General features: G+C 44.0%; 1 protein-coding gene across 1 annotated transcript in view; it reads left to right on the plus strand.

The window, feature by feature from the left end:
* The window catches only part of TBCK (TBC1 domain containing kinase), a 1513148-nt gene that overhangs the window by 58204 nt on the left and 1442553 nt on the right, over positions 1-12391 (plus strand). The gene's annotated exons all lie outside the window — the stretch shown is intronic.

Genomic DNA, 12391 nt, shown 5'->3' on the forward strand with positions numbered 1-12391 from the left:
ATAAGCAACACAAAGAACGTCGGAAAATTAAAGCTAAACAACTTCTGTTTGCATTCAAAACCCTGCAAAAAAAACTTAGTGTTAGCTCCACTACCCACTTATTAAAAGTCGTGGCATCAAAATTTCTACCCGCAATTACATACGGTTCTGAACTATTCAATGCAAAGGATGCAACATCATTGAACATCGCCCAAATCAGCCTCTTCAAAAAACTGTTCAACATCCCGCCCTACATCTCACAAGACCGGATAAGTCTTGAGTTTGGGCTAAAAAATCAGACTATGGCAAGACAGGGAGCACTGGTTAAATACTATTGGAAAAAGCGTGCAGCAGAGTACTCCCCCCTGGTACACTATTGCTGGCTGGAGGTCGAAAAGCAATCAAAACTGACTAATTCGGTTTATTCGCGCTTAAGAAAATCGATTGAGGCTTCGGAGTTCAAACAATTGGTAAACAAAACAGTTAACCAAATGTCACAAGACCAGGATAAAGCCACACTGTCCACGAAAACAAATGCATGGACGGTCCTGCCGACATACAAAAAGCTAAAGCCCCAACCATATCTTTCGGAACACTTTGCAAACCGAATGAAACGCCAATTAATTCTACTGAGACTGGGAGTGTACCCAACTAAAGACTTAACTCCCAAATGGAAATGCACATGGCCCTCCATGGACTGTCGCCTTTGCGGTCAAGGCGACAAATCAGTGCTCCATTTACTCTGTATTTGTCCGGCATTGCTATCCGAATGGAAAAGATTGCTGTGGCCGTTATTGATAAAAGAACAGATAAGGACATGCAGATCAGCAGTAATAAAATGTTTAGGAGGGTCAACAGTGCAACTGGCATGCAAATCATTAACTTTTAAGACTAGCTGCAAAAGCGCTAGAAAAGAAAGACACGGAACTGGACTCAGGAAATGCATAGACATTTACTCCAAGTAAACATAAGTACTAGAATCGGATTCCTTGAGCTAGTACAACTTCATAAGACTAAAAGGCACTAATTGAACCTCGCTTCCTTTGTTTTATCGATCAAAAGTCACAGGTGCTTATGTGTTTTTAGCGGTTATCCCGCTCTTTGTATGATTTAAACCAAATCAAATAAAGTATTTTTTAAACTGAAAAAAAACACTTCATAGCTCCAATGCTTACATCTGTACACCCAGTAACATGTAGTTTAACAAGTTTGAGATGGCAGGCCCCTACGTGCTGTGGTAGCACGTTTGGGTGAGGTGGTAACCAAGTTACAGGGAAGTTTATAGTAGGAAAATCGGGAACGATACGCAACATCTTTATGGAACTTAAGGACGATGGACTACGCGATGTAATAAATGCGGTGGCCCAAACTAGTATTCAACAGTGATTTCATGTGAACTCATCCATTTAAGTTACCACTACCCGTGCATCCACAACGTGACGCAAACGGTATTTGAAATTGCAAGTCATCACGACATCGGATGTACCTGTCCATGACTTAACTGAGGTTTCTTTTTGATGTATTTCTTTGTCACTGTGGCGCTGATCATTGCCGGTGGATGTTTATAGTTGGAATCGCAGAGCGTGGGATCGGTGAGACACCAATTTGAAGCCCACTTACAGTCTTCATTAGCTTCTGGAATGGAACTTGTTATTATAGATTTCCAGGAGTATTCAGATGACTGCAGGCCTTACTATTTTCTGTTCTGTCTACAATTGAAATAACAACATCATCGTACAGACTCACAGATTTGGGAACTGTGACCGGACTGATTGCTACTTATTGCGCCCTGAGGAAGCTCTCAATGTGGGAGCGAAACGCGTTGGCTGATATAGTAATTTGATTATTTTTTAAAAGCAAAACATTTTCTAATAAAGAAGTGACTTTTTCCACACAACTTTGCCTTCCTGGACTTTGTGAGCTGTGCATCCCCAACGTAGTTTAAGAAGGAAAATCGATGTATGTCTGTGCTGTTTTTTGTTTTTTTTGAGCTGTCAGGATAACATGCATAGCGGTGCATGTCGTTCCAAGCTGGAGACTGAACTGCAGTAAGCCAGCAGGCATGTGGTAGGTAGTGATGACATCACTGTTGCATGAGCACTTTTTTCCCCAATGGGTAAATGACTAGATTAATTTGCACTTTGTTTCACCGTTTGAGCTGGGGATTGAGTAACACGTTTACTTACAGCACAGGCACTTTGTCCTTTTAGGAAAGTACACGTTTCATTATCCGCCTGAAATCTCAGCATGAGTTTGATGAACTCATTGCCCAGTGTGACGTTGGTTATTTTTACGACTCTGTGGTGTTTTGCAGTAAGCCAAGCATTGAGCCAGGTCTCAAAGTCTTCATAACCATGGTCACGGGTAGCAGTTTACTTACGCTCACTCTATCCTTCAATTTTAGAGCTCGATTTCCACCGATAACACTGCTTCGTGCAGATAATCGGAGGCTGCCGATTCAGAGGTACCAGATACTCCGACATTAAACTCTCCCTTTCTCTGTTTGAGGCTGCCCTCTGGGCCAAGGGCCAAGACATCTACGTGGGTTCATGGCAAGACCTTGCTGCAAGCATAGACTACTGTCTCAGCTACATTCACAAAGCCCATTAACCCCCAACACCTGAATAATAAATTGCTTTCCAACACATTTTATTTCTTCTTACCCCGAGGAAGTGAGGCTGGGTGGCATGCTCCTTCCCTTGAGAACACAGACTTTTCAGCGATTAATTAAAATAATAATAATAATATTAATCCACATTTGTAAAGCGCACAATCACCCGTAAGGGTCTCTAGGTACTGGGGGCCGGCGGGAAGATTAAGCAAGCTATTGCCCAAAGTCACATGGTGCTGGGCTAATCTGCTGCCGGTGCCGGGGATCGAACTGTGATCCCCAGATTCCGGAGTCAGTCGCCCTAGCCGCGGCGCCAAATGACAGAGCAAGAAGGGCAAGCCCAGGCCAGACAGAGCGACAGAACCATTAGGAGGTATTTGTCCCTGGCTTGTTTTTCACATGAGCTTTGAAGCTCTTTAGTGTCATAGTGTTTTGCACTAGCCAATTGCACTAATAATAAAACCATTTTTAAAGCGCCAGGCTGCACAGAAAACAGTGTGTCCCCGCGCTAAATGCTACTACATCGCCAGAGGGAAGGGCAAGAGTGAGCCATGAAGTGCAAAGGGAAGAGGGGGGTTATGCAGGGGGGAACAGGAACGTTTTGAGTTTTCCCCGGAACCTAGTTTCAGAGGGTTCCATTCGGAGATCGAGCGGGAGTTCGTTCAAGCATTAGGAAGCCAGGTATCTAAACGAACACCCACCCATCCTAGCTCTGGTGATTCTGGGGAGTTTGAACAGCATCGTACCAGACGATCTTAAGTTCCTGATGGGGCGATGCATAGTGAGAAGATTTTTCAAATATTCTGGACCTTTGCCATGGGCAATACGATGCACGAAACAGAGGGACTTGAATTTGATTCGCTCCTTTATAGGGAGCCAATGGAGTTTAGCCAGAGCGGATTTCCCAGATGCTCTGCGAGGAAGTCTGAGCACAAGGCGAGCGGCAGCGTTCTGAACGCACTGGAGTTGGTGTAGGCCTTTTTTGCCCAAACCTATAAGCAGAGCATTCCAATAGTCGAGATAGGGGGTCACCAAGGCATGGACGATGGTCTTTCTGGCTTCGATGGGAAGGAGGTCTAAAACCTTACGGAGGACCTTCAGTATGCTGAAGCACCTGGCTGTCACTTTACTGACATGAGATTTATAGGAGAGATCTGAGTCAAGTGTTATGCCCAGGTTACGACCGAATCCGCAGGACAAGGTGGGTTACCTAGTTCCGTAGGCCACCACATGTGTGACCACTATTCCTCTGTACGTGATGTAATGATGTGTTTTAGACAAATTCTTTTTCTTTGTCATTTGAAGGTGAAGAGCGCAGTGTATTTGTAGAAGCTGAGAATTGGTTTGTTTAAGTTACGTTTGTGTTTTGCTATATTTGTGTTTCTGTGTGAGCACTGACAAGTCTACTTTTTGTTTTGTGTTGTGGATGCCATGTTTTGTCCTCTGGTGTTCTTGCTTGTGCACCTCTACATATTGTGTTTGCTGAAATGTTTGGTGCAACAGAGTAGGGAGGGATGGTTGCAACAGGAGCCATCACTCCCCCACAGAATGCTTAGAAGGAGATGAGTGTGGCCAGACGAACATCAGGTCGTGAAAGAGTGTGAAACCAACTGCCTTTCAATTTGAGGGGAAAAAAATTCATACATCTACATCCAAGCAGCTAGACTTTTATGTGGCACAAAAGAAAACAATTTCCGATTTTTATGAGCCATTCTGTACCAAAGGTAGTTTACTCTGGTTTTTGAATTTAAATGGTTCTAGTACTTTAATTCTGTAAATGAGGGCCCTTTGTCAGAACTGGGCTCCCTGCAGTAATACATGAATGAGAACCCAATGGGTTTGCAAAAGGACATTTTTGTTTCACCTCTGCCAAGTTCAGGGCACATTTGCCATTTTTACTAACACATTTGTAGGATCATGGCATCCCTCATTCATTTCACTAAAAGATGCTTATGAGTGTAGCAAATCTGCAACATCAATATTACCAGCAAAATCAATATTCTAGTGTAACCGTGTTACAACACCTATTGGACCCTGACTACCTAATCATATGTCAGGACAAATTGAGTGCAGAACTACATTGAAACATGTGTGGCAGCATGTTCCTCTTGCAAGCGGTAAATATGTGGCATAGAGGCATTGTACAGAGCGATCCCTCTCCGTCAGGGTAGATAGGAAAAAGGTTATATAGATTGTTTTGCCATCCTTCCAGGCATTTCCACCCATCCCTTCAAAGAAACGCTAGTGGGAAATCTGTTACTCCACCTTGAGAGAGGCCACCTGAAGGATAGGAGCTTCTGGCTCCACTTTCTGAAGGTGAATGACATCGCCTAGAATTTTGCCCAAATTTGACCTATTGGTATTGTAAATGACAATGTTGTGTAATAATTTAAAAGGCATTGCCATTTACAATACCAATAGCTCAAAATCTCGCATTTGTGAGACCAAATGCATTGTAAATGCTTGTTTGTAGCAGTTGCTTTCCAATTACTCTACCTCTAACAAATTGTTGATCTTCAGAGCTATTTCTTTTCTTGGCTAGAGTAAAACCCACTGCTAAATTATTGAACCATTTGGGCATCAGATTGGATCTGGCTTCTCTACCCCCTGAGTGCTTTGAAAGGTGTCACACCCGTGGTGGAAGAGGAGAAGTAAGATATGCCCAAACTTTCTCTCGTAAAACATCAGCTTCATTGACATTTGCCGCAATGGCAGTTTGAATTCGTCCCTTTAGAAAGCCATTTGCCCTTTCAATTAATCCATTGGAGGATGGACTGTACAAAGTAACTTGACAGTGTTTTATTTTAAATTTTTACCAAAAACTCGTAACTTGCCTAGAAACAATAGAGAAACCATTGTCTGTGACTATACAGAAGGGTGTGCCTTTAATCTTAAACATGCTTTCAAAAAAAGAGATCACAGTGGAGGAATTAGCAGCTTGTACAAATGAATAATAGATCCACTTAGAGTAGTAGTCGATAGCAAACAAACAGTATCTTTTGTCAGAGGGCAACATGTTGAATGGCCCAGCAAAGTCCAAAGCAATTTTTTCCCATGGCGAATCTGGAAATGGAACTGGAAACAAAGGTTTCTTGTTTCATTTCCAGTGTTTGTCTGAAATTACACATTTAGGGCAATTATCAATGAAATGGGCCACCTGTTTGTCCATTTCTGGCCACCAATAAATCTCTTTAATTTTTTTTCAGGTGGCTGAAATCCCCATGTGGCCTTTATGACCCATGTTAAAAATCCTTTCCCTCAAAGATACCGGAGGTCCAAACAAACCATTCTTTACACAATCCCTATTGTGAAATGATATTTCCTCACTAATCGGGGCAAAACTTCTCAAATCATCGCTAAGAGTTTCCCCTGTAGGCCATCTGTTTTTAATAAAGTACTCCACCCTTTTCAAAGACTCATCTTGTTCCGTGGCAGTAGACCATTCCTCTGGGGTGACACTTCCATTGCATGTGGAAACATCACCCACCAGTCCCACAACACAATCTTTGTGGAAGTCATCCTCTCCCTTTCTAGAATCAGGTAGAGGAATACAAGAAAGACATTCTGCCTGGATATTCTTTCACCTTGGATGTATTTGACCACAAGAATATATTCTTGTGATGTTGATAACAATCTCAATGGTTTGTGATCTGTAAATATCTCACAACGAGTGCCCCAAATGTATGGTTTGAATTTTTTAACTGCCCAAACAATTGCAAGGGCTTCCCTTTCAATAGTGCTATAATTACACTCAGTGGTAGTTAAAGCACGTGAAGCAAATGCTATAATGCTCTCCCTACCATCCACCCATTGCCCGAAAACAGCGCCAACACCCTTTTGACTGGAATCCACTGTAATAAATTAATTCTCATTAAGTACAAAGGGATGCAATGCAGGAGCAGAGATTACCAATTGTTTCACTTTTTTCAAATACCTCATGTACAGTATTTTTCCATATGCATTTTGTTCTCTTTTTAAGAAGACATCTCAATGGTTGGACTAAATGAGCATAGCCAGGAACACATTTGACTTAATACTCGCATAGGCATAGAAAGGAGCATAAAGCATCCTTGTCTACGGGAGGTGGCACATTTCGTATTGCTTCTACATTGCAACATTTTGGTTTAATTCCTCACTTGAAATAAGATGTGCAAGATATTCCACCTCTCTCACTAGCAGTTTACATTTACTAGCTTTCACAGTCATGCCCTTTTCTTGTAAAATGTTTAAAACTTTCTACAAGACTTGCAAGTGCTCATCCTTGGTCTCTGTATGTATCAATATGTCATCTTAGAAAGCTTGCCCCTGCTGAATGTCTCCCAACAAACTATCCATTAACTTTTGGAAAACACTAAAATACTTGAAGGCACCAAAAGGCGTCACAAATGCAGTGAGCGCTTGAGAATCTTCAGAAAGCTGAATCTGGTGGTAGGCAGAATGTAAGCCAATAGTTGAAAAGTACTTCGATTTACCAATGTTAGCTATATTTTCTTGGATGTGGGGAAGGGGATGGGAATCAACAAGAATATTTTGATTTAGAGACCTCAATTCTACACATAACCTGAGATCCCCAGTCTTTTTCTTGGTCAGAACCACTGGAGAAATCCATTCTGAGGCATCAATGGGTGAAATTATCCCTTCGGATTGTAAATTTGACAATAACAATTTGAGATCATGTCGAATACTGAGAGGAACTGGCCTAACTTTATGCACAATTGGCACAGAGTTCTTCTTGAGTTTTTTACCATGCTCAAAACCATTTACTGTTCCCACTGCATCCTTGAACACTTCTGGATAAGATTGAATTAATGTATCTACTACACATTCCTGTTGTTCCAATGTTCCAATGTTAGTGGGAAGCATTCCTAAAATGATCGGAGGATCTTGTTGTGGACATAAGTCAATCAAAGCTTTTATTTCGGTTAAAAACCATAAAAAGACAAATTACAAATTCATGGACTAGTTTAAAAAAATACAAGTTAAAACTGTTTAAAAACTTCACAATAAAAACTATATCATAAGAATATACAAAAGGACGAATGAAGGCAATATGGGGACACACTCCCGTATCGTAATGACAGACATAGAAAGAGTAGCTGAGGCCCCACACAGTTTTCCAAAGGGGAAATACCCCCACCATGATCAGGAGGAGAACCCTTAGCTAATGGGGGCGTTTTTAAACTTCCTTTTAAGATTGCACACCTGATGTACCACATGGATAAAAAGAACCTTGATGTTGCGAACACAGCCAAGGCCGTAGTGTCCGCTCTTAAAATTCTCAGCACTTCCCTAAAATCTCTGAGACCCCTGGACCTACAGTACTGGACTATCAACTTGGCCCTTACCCCGTGGTACGAGGGGCAGAAGAGCAGAACGTGCTGATCTGTCTCTTCTTCACCCCCACACCCGGGGCAAGTGCTCACTAATTGTGAGATCCCAATCCACTTATGCGTGAGGCCCCTGAGGGGCAATGAGCCATACCTAAATTGGATGTACAGTTTCTTAGCCAATGGAGGCTGAATAACGTCCAGGAATTTCTCAAATCTGGGGAGTGCCTTAAAGTCAAGAAAGTACTCAGTCAACCTACCCATGGAATGATTTGTAAGAACACTAGCAAGGTGTTGTTGGTTTAGGGCCAGACTCAAGGACTTTTTGGAGATCTGGGAGCAGGCCACCTCAGGGGACGACCACAGATCCCCCATCCAGAGTGCTAGAGTGAGATGTTTGATATGGCTCAGCCATGGGATCTTTCCCACACCACTTCTGGACAAGAGATCGCGCAAGTCCTCTCTGTAGCTCTCTAGTTCCGGAGTGGACCAAAGTCGTCTTCAATATAAGAGTGGACGAATCGAAACAATTTCCTGTATAGAGACTAAGCAAAGGTCGAACCTTAAAGGAGTTAGGGGGGTGCTCCTAGGAAGTCGCAAAATGCGTCGAATGAAGCTGTTCTCCGTAAGGGAAAGCGAAGGAGTACTAACATGCCCAGAGAGATCAGCTCCATAGATCGCACCCCCACGCGCCTGCACTTTGTATATTTCAACCGGCGGACCCACCAATTTCTGGGACGTTTCGTTAAAAGCTTTTAGAATCCCACCCGAGGATTGATACCATTTCAAATTGGCCCTTGCTGCGTGTGAGGTCCAATTCATTTTATCATTAAGGGTGACCCCCAAATAGTCAAATGTGAACACTCGGTCCAGAGGCAGTCCATCCATGTGGGGGTGGGGACAATTTGTTTTTTTAGAGTTAAACACCATATATTTGGTTTTGGAGACGTTAATCTCCAGATCCCTCATCCTACAGAAGCCACAAAAAGCCTCCAATGTTCGCTGGACACCCCCAAATGATTTAGACAGTAAGAGGGTGTCATCAGCGAACATTAGGGCCGGTATTTTCCACCCTGCTAAGCTGGGGGAATCCAAGTCCCTAGCCCCCGCTAGATGTGCGATCAACCTGGTAAGATATAGGGAAATAAGTGTAGGGGCTAGGGCACACCCCTGTCTCACGCCCTTATCAACAGGGAACGGGGCCGACAGCTCCCCACCTTTTCCGAACCTGACCCTGGCATAATTGCCCTCGTGCATGCGCCTTAAAAGGTCTCACAAATAAGTTGTGGCACCCAACTCCAAAAGCAGAGCCCAAAGCTTGTCCCTGTTGACTAGGTCAAATGAGGACCTAAGGTCCACAAAGATCAGGTACAAACTACCCGCCCCTAAAACAGTCCTCCAGTATATAAGCTGGAGCCTGAACAGTTGATCGATCGTAGATACCCCCGCCCGAAATGCTGCCTGCAGGGAGGTTAGGATGTGGTGGTCATCCATCCAGTTCTGCAACCTGAACAGAAGGACTCGAGCGAAGAGCTTCTGTAGTACGTCGATCAAACTGATGGGCCGGTAGTTTGTGGGATCAAGGGGGGGAAGCCTTTTTATAGATGGGGATAATTTCCGCACCCAACCATGTCGTAGAAATATCCAAGCCCTGCATAATGGCATTAAACAGAACACAGATGTAGGGCGCCCAGACCCTTTGTTCAGACCGATAAAAGTCACCGGGGATTCTGTCCAAGCCTGGAGCTTTCCCTGCAGCCAGGTTTTTAAACGCTGCATCAACTTCCAGCAGTGTGCAAGGATGATTGACTTGAACCGTACCCGACAGGGGCACAGTGGCCAATGATCTTGATAATTCCTGTGCAGCAACTGAGTGGTCTAAGGGGCCAAGTGAGTATAGAGGCTTGAAGTGGGCAAGCCATGTGTCCTCACTAAGATTGGGGAAGTATGGCTGACATCTCTGCCACCGATCCCCCCCCGGACCAAATTCCAGAAGGACCTATAGTCCCGGGCAGCGAGCGCCCTGCTCCCCTTTTCCCATCTGTCCGCCTCCCATTCAGACTTGGCCTTTGTGACTAGGTTTTTAGGTCTCGTAGGCGTTAGCCGCGCGAAGCGCGGTCTCGCCAGAGACCTATAGTCAGCGAGTCTTCTTTCCAGGAGAGAAGACAGGAGCTGGCCGCGCGCTCGGAATTGAGCGGGCCACGCGCACTTGAACGCGCTCGCTGTGGCCAGCTCCTGTCTCCTTCCCTGGAAAGCTGTACCACACAGCCACACCTCCCCCTTCTTATGCATGCGCACAAACAGAGACACACACACAAGCGCACCTACACATGCACGCACACACACACATACAGAGACCCCCGCCGCACACAGACACACACACGAGCGCACCTACACACACGCACACACAAACAGAGACCCCCCCGCCGCACACACGAGCGCGTACACAAACACACACACACAAGCGCACCCCCCCTCCCCCCCCCCCACAAGTAAAGCCCACTTACCGCCACTCCGGACTTCAGCTGCCACAAAGGGGCTCTCCCTCAGGCATGGGAGCCCCGCGTCACCAGCACTGCTTCTCTCCGTGGCACTCCGTGGGCACGTGCGCGGGCTTCCGAAGACAGAAGTCCCGCCCCACGGAAGGTTTCGGTTTCGCTCACATGTTGTTGCAACTGTCGCTGCTCCATGTGGTGGTGGGACAGCTGAGCGGGTGGCTTCGGGAGAGCAGCTTTAAGGGTGTTTTTCTGCTGTGGGAAAGCTGCTCGCAGAGCGCGATGAATCGCGGAGATGCCGGTGCAGGGTCGTCTTCTGCTGACCCTTTCACTGCTGAGCAACGGGACAGCAAACTAATGAGGAAGGCTGAGCTAAAAGTTCCTCTAGACTTTCCCTTCGAGGAGGCAGCTGCCTTTGACGGTAAGGGAAAACGTTCAGTGTTTTATGTCCCGACATGTCCGGCTTTCGCCGTGGACGTGCCTAAATGTGCCTGCTTTGCACACTGGGACTATTTTTTTTTTGCCTACGTTTCTTCCAAATACAACGATTTCACTTACCTTGTCTATGTGTGTGTGTTTCCTGTGCAACAACTGACACAACGCACACATGTAAATTGTCAATAGTAGAAGGAGACTACAACTAATCCAATAGTCAATAGTAGAAGGAGACTGCAACTAATCCCTTTTCAGTCGGCATCTGTCACTTTTCCAAGTACAGTTGAAATGCCTGTGAATCCGTTGCCGGTGGCTTGTGAAGTGCCTCATGGGTGCAGTTGATCACGTATGGAATTGTTTACCCAAATAACTACTATTAAGAACGTTTAGTTGCTACAAGTTACTTTTTGTAACTGCTTATTTATGTTTATTATAATGCCTTTCTCAGTTACATTAGTTGTTTTTTTAGCCAGTAGAGTGTATATTGTTAATTGCGGCTGAGCATGTAGCTTAGTATAATAATAATAATAAAAACATCAAATACTTCAGAATGTGGTTGTAGTGAGTTGTATAGTTTTAGCAATTACATTTGTTGAAAGTAGGGTCACCACACGTCCCAGGTTTACCCAGACAGTTCCGTTTTTTTGTTGACTGTCTCAACCTCCACACAGTTTTTTTAATTACACCTGATAAATATCCCTATTCCCAGTACATTGTTATCCTGGGTTCTTATGTCAACAAAAGCGGTCACTTGTAGTTTTTTAGTGCGCCTGCGTCTATTGGTCTACAATGCCATGTTAAGGCTGATTGTTTCTGCCCATACATGTCTAACAGCCTTCATCACGAGCCAAGAAGATCACTAGGGTCTCTCCTTCCTTTTTTATTTATTTAAGAAATCTGCTCGACGTTCTGATATCTGCATATATTATCTACTTCATTCATGCATACAAACTGCAGTAGTTTTAGTAATTAGAACTGCCAGAGCCTGAACTTGATTCACATTAATAATGGTATTGATCTGCTAACCATACATACCCCTGGGCATTTCTGTATTAGTGCCAGCGTGTGTCAGTATTCAGACGTTTCTTCTCCTCCCCTAGGACATTTCTAGAGAGAATCCTTATACTACCCAGTATGTTGCTCAAGGCCCTCTGCGGATCAGTACCAAGTAGCTGAAGGATGGCTGCCTGTGTAGGGCTGAATATGAATTTCATGGCAACCTGACTTTCAGTATTTAGATCTTTATATGTTCTACTGATGTTAAGTGTTTTTGTAGTACCTTAACTGCTTGAGAACGGTTTTTCTGAATTTCTTACTCATATTGTTGGCATTGGATGCATGTTTTTTTTTTCCGGCGTAAGTGCTCTGAGATTAAACATGTGGGAGTTTTCTATGGGTCTTCATTCATTTTGACTTTCTATTTTTTAAATTGTTTCCATGAAACTCAGCGGATTTCTTTTTTTTTTTTCATTACAAAGAAGCTCTAACTTTACTAAAACAGTAAAATGCAATTTAAAAGCACCTGCTGCAGAGTTCCTTGTAAA

The sequence above is a fragment of the Lissotriton vulgaris genome, chromosome 3_1 (assembly GCF_964263255.1).
Source record: "Lissotriton vulgaris chromosome 3_1, aLisVul1.2, whole genome shotgun sequence".
Classification (NCBI taxonomy): domain Eukaryota; kingdom Metazoa; phylum Chordata; class Amphibia; order Caudata; family Salamandridae; genus Lissotriton; species Lissotriton vulgaris.